This window comes from Fundulus heteroclitus, chromosome 2, assembly GCF_011125445.2.
Source record: "Fundulus heteroclitus isolate FHET01 chromosome 2, MU-UCD_Fhet_4.1, whole genome shotgun sequence".
Lineage (NCBI taxonomy): Eukaryota > Metazoa > Chordata > Actinopteri > Cyprinodontiformes > Fundulidae > Fundulus > Fundulus heteroclitus.
In genome coordinates, this window is record NC_046362.1 from 18,966,264 (window position 1) to 18,980,580 (window position 14,317).

Consider the following 14,317-nt stretch of genomic DNA (forward strand, 5'->3'; position numbering starts at 1 on the left):
TCATTACGAGCCAGCAAGCAGATGAGTGTTTGTGAGACTTGCCTCTGAGCGGTGGGGATTGTGTGTATTACCGCTAACACGGCTGAGGTATTTAAATTTTGATTTTTTCGTAATGGGTTTTGACATGTTTCATTTCCTCAGGGGGAAGCGCTCGAGACCTCCGAAAGTAAATGTTGCTAAAAAGTCATCAAGGCAGAATATTAAAATGCCATCAAATAAGAATTTCACTAATGCGATGGGGCTTGGGCTTCAGGTACGCAGCTCTGGGGTCAGAGGGGCTTGGTTCTGGGAGAAACACTATTTGTTCCCCTTGGCTGCCTTCTTTCCCTCTTAAATAAATTATTAAACTACTTCAGCCCCCTCCTCCTCCCTCTTCTCTTTCCTTCTATGTCCATCTACCTCTTGGGCCTGACATAGCTTAGCCCTGCTTTTGAAGTGAAAGGCCAGGAAGAGGAGGAACTGTTAAAAGGACCTGAAATAGCATATCCTTGAGTTAGAATATAGCCAATAGAAACAACTGTGTTTTAATTAGCATTTGTATCACACATTTAAAAAAAGCTATAGTTCAAACAACACAGGTAGCGTGATATTCTTCTGTATAGATCAGGGGAATTTTGCTCTATGGAAGCTTTCCGACTGTTCTTGCCAAGTTTGAAATCACTGCATTGCCGTGTTGTTTGTATTCCATGGGTACTCCTTTTGAGGCCATTACCAAGCTGACAACCCACCAGCTGTCACTAATTGCACACTAATGGGGTTTGGTGGTCTAATGGTTTGTCTGTGAGGGGCGTTCCAGTTCTACACCGGAGGTCCCTCTCACTCGCCAAATCAAAGGGGACATATTTTAAAAAGGATGTCATGTTATTCCGTTAGATTACCTCTAACTACACCTCTGTAATACCGACTAATTTCCGGCCAATACGCGGGGACAGAAAGTTTCGTTGTACGTATAATTAATCATAGTTTACTTCATATTCACCTGACATTACCTTGTATTGTTTAAAAAAAAGGGGGGTGAAGATTGCTTTGTTGGTGGCAACAGCCATTATCATGCATGATATTTTCCATTCCTTGTCACTGAAATCTTTGCAGGAGACAAGGAGGGCTTGTGTCTGCCCTCTCCGTCAGCCAGCGCGCTAATAGATGTGAGAAGGTCATCTGGCATTAGCGGCAGAAGTACGTTAGCATTTGTGCTGAGCGTCTCTTGCCAGACTGTGTGCATGTTTGAAGGCGCTTGGACAAGCAGGCCCTTTCACAGTGATGAATGGCTTTTTTCAAGCGTTCTGCTCCCTAGTTATGAGAAGGGTGACCTGGTCATTGGACGACTTTATGAAGCTATAAAAAATGTATGTCAGCCTGCAGTCTCTAATGCCATCCCTAAACGGGAGAGGGGGAAGGGGAAGTTGGAATGGTGAAAAAAGGCCATTTACCATCATTCTAAATAGCGCTATGCTGGCCCTTCTCCACTTATCTAACAATGTCCTTGTCATGAGAATTTTTTTTATTTAATTGATTTTTATTTCATTTTCCACATATATTATTAGTTATGTTTAAGTCCTGTGCACATATGCCACTGTTTCCACTCGTGTCGATACTATAATGTCACTTGATATTAGAGTTGTTAAATAATGTGATCAGAGTTATTAAACTTCACCTAATATGATATTTATCAGTACTGACTAATTAAAAAATATATAGTTTTGTACGTTTGCCGTTTTTTAGCCATTTTTGTTCCACATGAAAATGATACAAGAAGTTCTGCCATTCAATGTTTTGTATTGACCAAGCATCACTTTGTTTTTTTACTAGCACAATGTTTTGCACTTGCTTCAACAGCTGATGAATTAATAAAATTTTCTATTATCCATTTATAATTTACTGTAAGGAAGTGTGGTTATGTGACTTCTATAAATGATATCCAGCATCAGGGGGTCACTATTTTGGGCTCATGATACTTCAGATTTCCTAAAAGTCAACACGACTAAAAGGGGTGCAGCATCACAGTAAAATGGAAATGTTATCACTGTGAATGCTGTGGTCACTTGTGGAGTACCACAGGATTCATTCCTTGGGACAATTCTCTTTAATCTGTATATCCTTGTGATTGGTCAAATTATCAGACAGCGTGGGATTAATTTCCACTGTTATGCTAAATTCATCCATAAATTCTGACCAACCCAATCAATTACTTCAACTACAAGCATGTCTTGATGACACCAAAACCTGGATTACTTTACATGTTCTGCTTTTAGATTCTGACAAAAAAGGAGTTGTCATTTTTGGTCCTTAAAATACAAACTTCTTAACCAATCACTTAATCTGAAGGGCATTAAATTGTCCTCTGATAATGGAATTAAAAAAACATTCAGGTTATTTTTGACCACAAAACTTCATTTAAGTCCAAAAATCAACTGGTTTTCTAGGTTTCCTTTTTTCACCTTTGGAATATTGCCAAAATTAGAAATATTTTGTCCAGGAGTGATGCTGAAAAACTAGTCCATGCATTTGTTACATCAAGGCTTGACTATTGTAATTATTCACTATCTAGCAGTCCACTTTTTGAAAAAGCTTATAGTTAGAGTGGTTTAGGTTATACTGAGCTGTCTCTATAGTTATGCTGCTATAGAATTAGGCAGCTGGAGGACATCACAATGTATTTTTCTCACTCTGCTGAGTTCTCTTACTGTTCTCCAATTTGCATTGTTTGTTGTTATTTTAACTTTTAACTTTATGTTCTTTCTTTGTTTATTTCTCTTCATAGTAGCTACATCTGCCCAGGTGTTCTGTTTAGCTGTGACGCTGCTCTGGAGGGGACATTGGCTCAGCTACTACAGCCAACAACTACACATTAAACTTTTTGTTCTCTTTGTCTTTTATCTCTTCATGGTAGGTACGGTACACCTGGTCTGCCGTTTTGTTAGGTGTGACACCATCAAAAGGGGGGCAGATCATCTGCCATTACTTTCTAACATAGAAAGGATTCCTGGATGAATGTCTGCTTCTGTGGTTTTTTGGATCTCTGTTCTGTCTTCTCTAACACCCAGTTGGTCTAGGCCAACTGGGTGTTGGCCTAGACCGTTCACACTGAGCCAGGTTCTGCTGGAGGTTTTCCTTTCTGTCAAATGGGATTTGTCCTCTCCACTGTCACTTCATGCATGCTCAGTATGAGGGATTGTTGCAAAGTCATCAACAATGCAGACAACTGTTCACTGTGGCGCTACGCTTTATCTGGAGGAGTGAATGCTGCTTGTCAAGACTCGATGCAATCTGCTGGTTTTCGTTAGAGAGGAAACTTTTTGACCAATCTGTCTGTATGATTTGATTGAATTTGACCTTGCAAAGCACCTTGAGATGACACGTGTTGAGAACTGGTGCTATATAAATAAAATTTAATTGAACTGAATTAAAATAAGATCTAACTTAAAATCTTAAGAAAATATATGTAAGCTTTTAGCATATTTATGATTTAATCTCTATTCCATCCATCCATCCACTTTCTGACCCGCTTAATCCCTCAAATTACCCAACTTCCACGAAAATAAAATGTATAAACAATATAATGGTGAAATAAAAAATTCAGGTTTTACTTTTTCCATTTAACTGCTTACTTAGTACTTAGTCAAATCCTTTCAAAATGTCCTTGTGAACTTCTTAGATTTTACCTCCGCCTGTTATACCACACAAATGATATATTTTAATCTTCAAAAATGTAAATAGTTTTATGATCTCAAAATTATATATTGATGAATTTTTAGTAATATACGAATAATTTTTTTTGTCTCTCGCTCGCTCTCGCTCTCTCTCTCTCTCTCTCTCTCTCTCTCTCTCTCTCTCTCTCTCTCTCTCTCTCTCTCTCTCTCTCTCTCTCTCTCTCTCTCTCTCTCTCTCTCTCTCTCTCTCTCTCTCCTCTCTCAAACCTGTTGGTTCCTGGGTTGTAAATCCACCCATGACTAACTAATCAAGCCCTTGTGCTGACTCTTTCTCTTCAAGCTGCTGGCCTGGTCCTCTCAACTGTTTGGACAAACAGAAGCAACTACAACAAATATGTTTTTCCTGAAAAAGTGAAATAGAAATTTTATCAACTTCTCAAGATTGGATTGTGATGCACATTTTTGGTTTGCATTAGGAACCGCTACATCATTCCAATTTTTGCATTAAGTTATTACGAAGATACAGGTCTGTGTTTCCTTCACACTTTTGACAGTAGTATTTTTAAAGGGTGCCACCAGGTTCCAAGTCCAAAATGAAGAGCCTTTAAACATCCATTAGTTACTCCCAGAAGAGAGCAGAACAGCACACGTTTTTCTTGGTGACCTTCCAGTTGAATCACGTTTTTGTCATTATATAGTTGTTTCCATAAATCTCTCCTTTAGTAACAGTACTGGCAGTGTAGACTAACAGAGCAAAGGTCGAAACATTGAACTACTTTTTTATTTTTATTTAGTTGTTACAGTAGGCTATATAGTTAAAAATTAGGCTCAAAGCTAGTTTTCTTTCTTTTTTCCTTGTGTGTTTGTTTTTGTAGTTTTTTTAAAACCATCCAACAATCGTCTATGCCAGCTTGTGCTTGCATGGTCTCAGAGGGCTGGTGCCTTTCACCAGCTGTCTTTGTATTGTTGCATTATTTGCTGTTATTTAAACTTTTAACTTTTTCCAGTGTTCTTTCTTAGTTTATTTCTCTTCATAGTAGCTACATCTGCCCAGGTGTTCTGTTTGGCTGTGATGCTGCTCTGGAGGGGACATTGGCTCAGCTACTGCACCCAACAACTTCACATTCTTCTATAGATGATATACTTAACCCTGTCTTTCAGTGTTTAGCCCTGTTTTTGTCCCAGAGATACATAGCCATTGGCTGAGCTTTTAATACAACTGACTGTATTGTGCTCTCTTTTATTCTCTAGACTTTTGTATGTATGTTCTGTCCTCTTAAAGTCTTCTCAGTCGTGGCAGTTTGTCTGGTTCTGCTCAAGGTTTTTTATGTAAAAGGGGAGTTTTCCTTTCTACTGTCACTACATGCATGCTTGGTATGAGGGATTGCTGCAAAGCCATCAACAATACATACAACTGACCTTCTTGCTGCAAATCAGCATTGTTACCAAGTGCCCCAACTTTGCACTTATTTATCAAACTAATTAAATAATAGAAGAAAATTAAATGCAATCTGGATTTCAATTCTTTTTCCGCCATCCATCCATTGTCTTTCGCTTATCCATATCGGGTCTCAGTAAAACTCAGAGGAGACACCCGTCTCCTAAGCGACATGTTTGTTTTCTAATTTGTGATTAAAGCCTAAACATTTTAGTGATGCTAAATAAGTCTCAATCTCAGAAAAATAATGAATTATATTGCTTCTTTAAATATCCAAAATATATAAATTAAATGGGAATGTAAAGCTAGATCTTTGGATTTATTGTACGGTTGGCAGATTTATGAATGTTCCCATAGTTTTATATGGCTTAGCTGTATAACTGCATTAAGTAGCTTGTATATGGGTAAGAAACATTTCTTTTATATCAACAATTTTAACATTCCTGAATCCTGGAAATAAAGATACAATCTCATGTGACAAAAACTGGTTGGTATTAATCACATTTCTCTGTTTTTCATGAATATGCAAATCTACATTAGTTACATGGTGCTACAGCTTTTGCCTCATTAATAGATAATGAGCTTCTTTGTTGGATATGTAATCTCTTTAACATGCAGCAAACCAGTTTTTTTTTGCCATTAGAACATAGACCAGTTAAATTATATGAAATTCAGGATATCTCATGTTATAGGCAAGTTTTGCAATGAACTCATCCCCTATGCTGTTATATATGTATGACATATATAACAGCAAATGTGTCCATTGAAATGCTCTGTTTACTGGGTTTCCTCTTGTGGTCAATATGTAAATTAACGTCTGACGTCTTTCACAAAATAAAAAAACATTTGATTATTTAGGATTTGGAAAAAATGTGGGCTATTTATTGGAGTGAGTGCTTAAAAGTTGAATGTCAAATGTTTAAGCCCTCTTGTATCGAAGACATAAGAATACACTGAAGATTAGAAAACATAGATTTGTTTCTGTTATCAGAGTAGAGAGGTAAATGTGAGATGCAGGATTTTGAACTGCCTCACTTGCTCTCATGGTGAGCAATCAATCATGGCTCTCTCTGCAGTCTCTTTGATCTGAAAACAGCTGTAATCTGTGGTCATTGTTGCTCGAGTAGATTGTTTGCCAAACTATTACCATAAGTGCCAGCCCAAATCACAGAAATAATCTCATGCTTCTGGACACATGCGGTTCTTCTGCATTATTGATACGGTCATCTGAGAAAGAGGGGGGAATTATAAAACATGGTTCTATTTACAAAGGGAGATTGGCTTGGTCCTTGAGAGTGAGTGAGTGGGACAGCCACCTCGAAAAAGTGGTGTAGAGCTAAATTCTGGAGGGGAAAAAAAGAAGAAAAAGAAAACAAATTTCCTTGTACCTTTAGGGTCAGTTCACCCCTTGGGCCTACTTCCTCCCTGAAAATGAGTCGCCAGAATACACAATGGACTGATTTCTGAGAAGTACATATATATTACCACACTTGTAAAGGACAATGAAATATGTATGTACAGTTTTTCATCTTTGCTCTGATATACGGCTCTACGACCCTTTTGAGAAAAAAGCATGCCATGTATTTACTCAAGGATTCATTGTTTAGCATAAATGTGTACCAGCATGCAAGTTCAAAATGCAGCCACTTTAGTCTAAATAAATAAAGTTGAATGTGTGACAAAAAAGGAAAAAAACGCATTTAAAACAACATGGAATGTTTCCATTAGAGCACATTGCTTTGCCTTGTGGAAAGGTCATGGACCTGAGAAACCAATGAATGTTTATTTAGCAGCCCTGCAAACTCGGTTTGGGCAGTGCAGGTTGTAGCCGGTTAGGGTGGCCAAATGAGAAAAGTCCCACATCTTGAAATTAAAATGCCATAGAAGTGTTTGCAGGTCTAGTAAAGTTGTTGCAATCAACACTATGGGAAAAGACAATGAGCTTCTGCAGCTTGAATAAATCCATAAGAAACAGAAATAAACATTATAAATTAGCCCTTCTTTCTTTACAATGGAAACTACAGTTTACCTTGTCATCGTTATGGTAGCACTAATCCAAAGGCTCAAGGCTAATTTGCCTCAAACTCCTGCTATTTTTATTAGCGTCACATTTTCCTTGAGTGGGTTACAAGCAGATCACTAAACAATTGTTTTGATCAACTTTTGCCAAACCAGGCATGAAATGTCCCTAAGATCAGACTCCATTTTGTACCTAAAAAATTCCTGGGTATAAAAAGACCAAAACTAGAAGAAGATAACCAACCCTGGAAGTTAAGATGACCAGCACACACACCAAAACGTGCCTTATTCTGCAGAGAGTGTGAATTCAAGTTTTCACAAACATTCAACTGAATGGCCTGCTATATGACGTGGTAGCTTCACTGCTGTGTGAGACTCAAAGTTTTTGTTGTCGCCAATGCTTAAAATTAGCCAGTTTTCTGATTATTCAAGTTTATTCAATCTTATTTGACACAGGAGGGATTTATTTTAGGTTGCTCAGAAATGATGAACAAAATGAAGAAAAAGTTGTGGAGAAAGACTAAAGCAAAAACATAGATAAATAAACAATAAACTACTACACTGATTTAGGCGTAATCTGGATTTTTTGCAAGGGAGCCCCAAATTACAACACTACTTACCACATGCCAAACCTTCCTTTCATAAAATATGTGGCCCTAGTTGGCAAAGGCCAAACTTTGGCAAGAACCCTAGAAAACAATTACAAGCACTGGCATATGGGTGAACAAATAGTTCTCCAGTCCCTGCATCAGGTCTGTGCCATCTTCATGGACTAAAAAAAGAGACATGATGGATGTCTTGTCGTCCCCACTGGGCCCTAGCCAGGATGAGCTGATGTGCAGGACAATCTGTCTGTTTGCAGTGAACATCCTTTAACTATATTGTTATTGGTTTGTGTCTCCGTTAACTTCTTCTGTGAAGAATTAAAAATAACTTTGATGACTAAAGGCAAAGTGGAAGGTCAGCCTATCTTTATTATGCACTTTAGGAACTTTAATTGTGTTACTGTTTTATGCATAGGTGCCTTCAGTTAAGCCCCCTTTCAACAGCTTCTTATATTCAAATGATCTTGCACAGTTGATAACTCTGTTTTGTTATTAGTCTATTCAACTCATCACTTACTCTACTCAAGATCTATATGTCAATATCTACTTTATGTGTCATGAAGAAAATGTTAAGATTTTGTTGCGAAATTAACTGATTGTCCAACAAAATAGTAAAATGACATTAAATATGGTAAAATAATATGTACAGTAACTCTTATTACCTTAATTGAATGTCAGAAGAATATTTTTAAGTAGAGAGCAATAAATTGGGGAACATAGTTAAATTGTGTATTTTCAAGAACAAGGTGTAGAAATTACATTTTGGTGCCATAAACTTATTATGTGCATTAACAACATATACATTTTGAGCTTTAATTTTATTATATTTTTTCCGGTCTGAAATGAGTTTGCAACATACAAATTTAATAATTTTCAAAATCACAGCTCGGTCAACTAGTTTGTCTTCATTATTAGGTTTCATTCATCCACAAGGCTTAAAACTATATACATAGACTGAAACATATAGATACACTACACTAAAACTAACACTAACATTTAAAGGAGACCTATTACACTTACGTTTAAACAAAATAGGACACGGTTATGGGCTATACAAAACATGTTTGTTACATCTTTTTGTGCAAATTATTCTCAGCTAATGAGATTTCACCTCCCCTGCTCTTCCTATATTGAGCAATTTTCAGAATGTGTTTTTAGGGCTCTGTCACTTTTATGCAAATAACATGTAGATGGCCATACTCTCAAACTCAATGTTTATCCTTGCACTTTATGCACCTGAAAATGGCTGCAAACAGATGCACAATGACACAACAGTACATCTATGAACCTGAGTCAGACCAAGAAGCAGAGGTGAATCCCCCGGTGCAACCAGCAAGGATGCAGTAAGCGTTTTCTTAACAGTAGCCTAAGTTTCTAAATAGACATTGATCAGTGGCTTTTTGTTTGCGTTAGATTCCATCCATCTTCTTCCGCTTATTCGGGGTTGGGTTGCGGGGGTAGCAGCCTTAGTAGGGAGGCCCAGACTTCCCTCTCCCCGGCCACTTGGGCCAGCTCCTTTAGGGGAACCCCAGGGCATTCCCAGGCCAGCCGAGAAACATAGTCTCTCCAGCGTGTCTTGGGTCTTCCTCTGGGTCTCTTCCTGGTGAAACACCTCACAGGGAGCCCAGACAACCTACGGAGAACACTAATTTCGGCCGCTTGTATCTGCGATCTCGTTCTTTCGGTCACAACCCAAATCTTATGACTATATATGAGGGTGGTAAATTAGATCGACCCATAAATTGAGAGCTTCACGATTTGACGTGGCTTCACCACAACAGACCAGTACAACGCCTGCTTCACGGTATACACAGCACCAATCTGGGACAGGGACTAGGGACAGAACTTTCCTTCCGTCGAAATCATTTGGCAAATCCTGTCAAGTGCGGAGCTTTGTATGTGGGGCCTTGGTTGCTGGGTGAGGGCCAAACACACCTGCCGATTTTCACATCAAAATGAGCATTTTTTTTTTTTTTAAATGGCTAATTTTCCAGGCACCAACAAAACATTTATCTATTGGCAAAAAGAACAAAAAAACTGAATGATTGTTGTTTTGCATTTGGACTATTTCTATAGGCAGTAGTGATGCAGATGGTCAAAAACATGCAGGTGCGGGCCACTGTGTCCGGGGTCTTGGCGGGGGGCTGCGGTGTGCAGTTAGCGGCCTACCAGGTCTGGGGCTGATGCCTCCGCTCCCCCCAGGGGACGGGGGGCAGGGATGGCAAGGGTAAGGTGGGGGGAGGGAGTGGGTTTATTAGGTATTTAGGGGGAGGGGGGGGCTCTGGCCGGGTGGCTCGTGCGGGTCGTGTTGGCCCGCCCTCTTGGGGGGGCCCGGTCCGGGGGGCGTCTGGTCGGGGGCCGGGGCCGGGGGTCGGGCACAAGCAGTCGTATAGTCGATTTGGGGTGACCCCCCCCCCCTTTGGTCAGTGTTGGATGTGAGTGTTATGTGGGAATGTGTGTACAGCGTCTTTTTTTTTTCAGTGTGTGGCGAGTGGGGCACAAGGGAGGGATGGGGTGAATGAGTTTTTTTTTTTTTTTTTTTTTTTTTCTGTGTGTGGCGAGTGGGGCACAAGGGAGGGATGGGGTGAATGAGTTTTTTTTTTCTTCAGGTATGGGTGTGGTCCGCTCCCTCTCCCAAGAACATCTCAAGTCTCCGATAGGTGCGGAGCCCATCCCCCCACGTCCTGCCCTCCTCCACTTCGTTGGCGGGCGCCTTGGCCCCCTGGCGCATTAGTTGGCTTCGGGTTTGGGGCGGGTTCCCGGGCGTGCGCCGGCCAGCTCCTGGCGGCCTCTTCGCGGGGCCTGGCCCCCCGGGGGGCGGCCGGGGCCCTCGTCGCGGGGGCGGGGCGCCCCTGGGGCCTCTGGCCCTCAGGGCCCATTGCCGGGACCACTTCAGCGGGGCTGGCTGCCGGCGGAGCCCACGGGCTCGTCTCCGCGGCTCTTGAGGGCGTCGGCATTGCGGTGGCTGGGGGATTTCCTCGGGGTCGTCTCTGCTCCTTCCTTGGGGGGGGGGGTTGCAGATATCCTGTGTCGGCCCCTCCTGGGCGACCTGCTTTAGGGACCCCTTTGGGAGTCCGGGGCTACGGGTCCCCTGACGCCTGCCTCTGTGCTCGGGGAAGGTGGGTCTTTGGTTCTCCACAATCACTATCAAGCTATTTCTGGATAATCTTCACCTAAACTAGTGCACTTTCACATCTCCCACTGGTGCTGGGTCCCAGGTATTAAGTGTTCACTTATATACAGTAATCTTATAATTTATTTATTTATTTATTTATGTTGTGTCACTTTCTTTTTTCAAATATCACATTACACATGTCAGCTTACATAACAATATATATGATTTAGCAATGGCATCTAGGTGTTATTCGAGTGTATCTGTTGCTTTATGTCTGTTGGTTGTGCTGTTCTTTTTGTGTCTCTTTCCAGGTGATGGAGCAGACAGAGGACATTTTATCATTCTCTTCCTTTTATCTCCTCTTTCTTTCACCTCTACTCTTTTTTTTCTTTTCTTTCACTTTTTGTTCTTCCTTTACTCTCCCATTGTCATGTCCATATAATTTGAAATTCTCCTTGCAGGAATTATAATAAAGCTATTTACAAGCATAAATCAAGTGGAGCACTATGGCGAAAGCTGTTTGCTCCACTTGTAAAAGCAAAATCTGTCGAGCTCCATCTGGCATTGAGATATCAATTCCTATTGCCATAGTGCTAGACAGGACACTGGGGAAAAAAAAAAAAAAAAAAAAAAAAAAAAACATGCAAAATGTGCCTTAAACACTTTTCTGTAACCGCCAACAAGTTTGGTGTGGTTCTGACCAGATTTTTGCACTAACCTATTCCCTTGCATCTGCTGAAATTTTAGATGAGATCGAGGGGGGGGGGTCATGGCCGAGTAGTTAGAGCAGCGCGCTTGCACTCAGAGAAGGATGCAAGTACCGAGTTCGATCCCAGTGCCTACACTCTGGGTCCCTGAGCAAGACCCTTAACCCCTGATTGCTTCCTGGGCGCCTCACATGGCAGCCCACTGCTCCACAAGGGGATGGGTTAAATGCAGAGAACAAATTTCGTTGTAATGTATGTTTTAATGTATGTTTCAATGACAATAAAGATGATATTACAATTACTATTACTATATTTGAAACTTCGGGACAATTGGGTGTTCCCGCAGGACAGTGATCCCAATCACAAAACCAGTTTGAGAATTAATAAAGCAGGCTGACATTAAGCCTCTGGCAGCCTCAGCCCTAATGACAGGTTGCTTTCTAAAAAAAAAAACATGTTGTCTGTGCAGGAAATCAACCAATTCAAATGAGCTCAACCAATTCTGATAAGTGCTCAGTATTCAACCAGAAATGGCTAAAAGTATGTGGTCGAGCTGTCATTTGCTAAGTGACATTCATGTAAATTTCTCCGGGTATGTCTATGAGCTTGGGTGTAAAATATAAACATGACTTGTGCTTGTGTGTTAAGAAAAGATTGAAGTAGCATGTTGCATTATTAGTAAACTACAAGCAAAGGAACTGTTGAAACAAATGATTAAAATTCCTAAAATTAAATTGAATAGATCGAATACAAACTTCTGACCAGAACTGCACATAAAGCCATTCATCCATTTTCTTACTCGTTTATCCCTCATGGGATCACAAGGGGTCTGCACCTAAATATAAATTAATAGATGGAGGTGTTGGTATTTTCGCTTTTGCAATTTAGTGTTGTAAATTGCAGTCCTGGCCATCATTGGACTTTGTGTAATTGAGGCCCACAATGTCTGTTAATAACTTAAAAAAAAAAAGATTTAGAAGTTACAGATGGAAATTCTGTGTTTTTAGATTTGTGTCACATGTGGTTTTGTTTTTACCAAGACCTAATCAGCAGTCCAAAGGGAAGTCATTGTTTTTATATTTTTTGATTTAAAAATATATTTTTTCATGCCTGTAACTGTTTTGGCACCAGTCAGTGGCAGAGGCAGTGTGACCCCCTTCGATCCATAAATTACACCTGTTAGTTGACTGCCCCGTCATTTGTGAGTATACTCAGGCTTAAAGGTTAACAAAAGAGAAACAGGGTAAGCTCTGCTGCTGCTACAACAGATCAATGTCAAGTAAATAACCTTTTCTACCTTATTTCCTGACTCATATTGATCTATCTTTTCTCTCCTTGTCTGCTTTGTGGGCTCTGTTCTTACACCCCTCACCCCATGCCTTTTTAACCCAACGTATAATTATATGCTTTTAACGTTAAACACTTATTTCAAAGCAGCATTGATACAAGCTTACGAAGCATTACAAAAGATGCTATTGCAAACTGTGTTTCTGTATCAGCATGTTTACATGTTTTACTAAAATTGAAACATAGCCCAAAACAAGAAGAAAAGTTTGGCTTTAGTCTTTATTTGAACCTAATAATGATTTTACTGTTAGAATAATGCGTCTTCCTGATCAACCAAGGAGTCTAGCTGATTTCACATTCTCAGATATGAGATTTGGTGCTGTGTAAATTTAATTCCTATGGATTTGGACTGTCGGAAACAAATATTGTAGAAGCAAAGCCATTATTAGGACACCATTCTTATTTGGCCAAGCCGCAGCTCAGTCAGGGGCTGTGTGTGCTTTAGGGATTAGCAAGACTAAAGGTCTAAAACCTCACAGGCAAGCGGCAGTGTTTATTACACCTTACATCACAAAAACGTTCAACCTGCTTTTCTTATGAGTTAGCTTAGCTAAAGAGAGAAGGTCATCAGGTCATTAGAAATAAATGGCTTTGTGCTTTTGGGAGCATACACTTAGCCATAGAGAATGTTCTCAAGCGTGCATTTATCCTGGAGTGCAGCAGGAGATTTTTTTATTCTCTTTTTTAGTAGTAAATGTCCTCTCTACACGTGACCAAAGACACAAGGATTGTCCTTTTTTTATATGAAAATGGAGATTCAATAGTTATATTGTGATTTAATCATTAGCCATTATCAAAGGAACATTTTACTGCATTTATTTTTTTTTGTACGATTCACAGCTATGTTCTTTGTGTGCTTGAAATATCTGTCTTAAAACTGCAGCTGTTTGCAGAGACAGTGTCTACTAACTTTTGTTGTATTAAGAGAATTGTGCGCAAATATTGGGGTTTTCAGCATTTTTTTAAAGCTTTGGCCATAAACTATTGTTTTTTAGCATGATTTTATCAACAAAAAAAAAGTCAAAATCACAACCTTAGTGGTGGGGATATATAAATACAATCATAGCTTGTATTGTTCAAATCTGATCTGTGTATCTCGAAATTCTCACTTGCTCTTAACAACTGGTCAGCCTTATCCAACAGCCGCAGACTAGTAGACAAAACACAATAGGAAAATAATTCCCAATGTGTTTTGGGAACTATTATCCCAATCTGATTTGTGATGAACCAATATATCAATATGGTGCTCTGAAATCACAGTGATGAGTTGTGAGGCACCGTATGTGTCTATTTTACCGGGGATTGGCGGCAGTCGAATAAGTCATGTAACTAACCCCATGACCCCACTATAGGCTCTAGTCTCATGGATATCTCTTTTGCTTTGCTGTTGACACTGTCAATGCTTTCTTAATAGGTTTGATACATTGCTTTGTGTC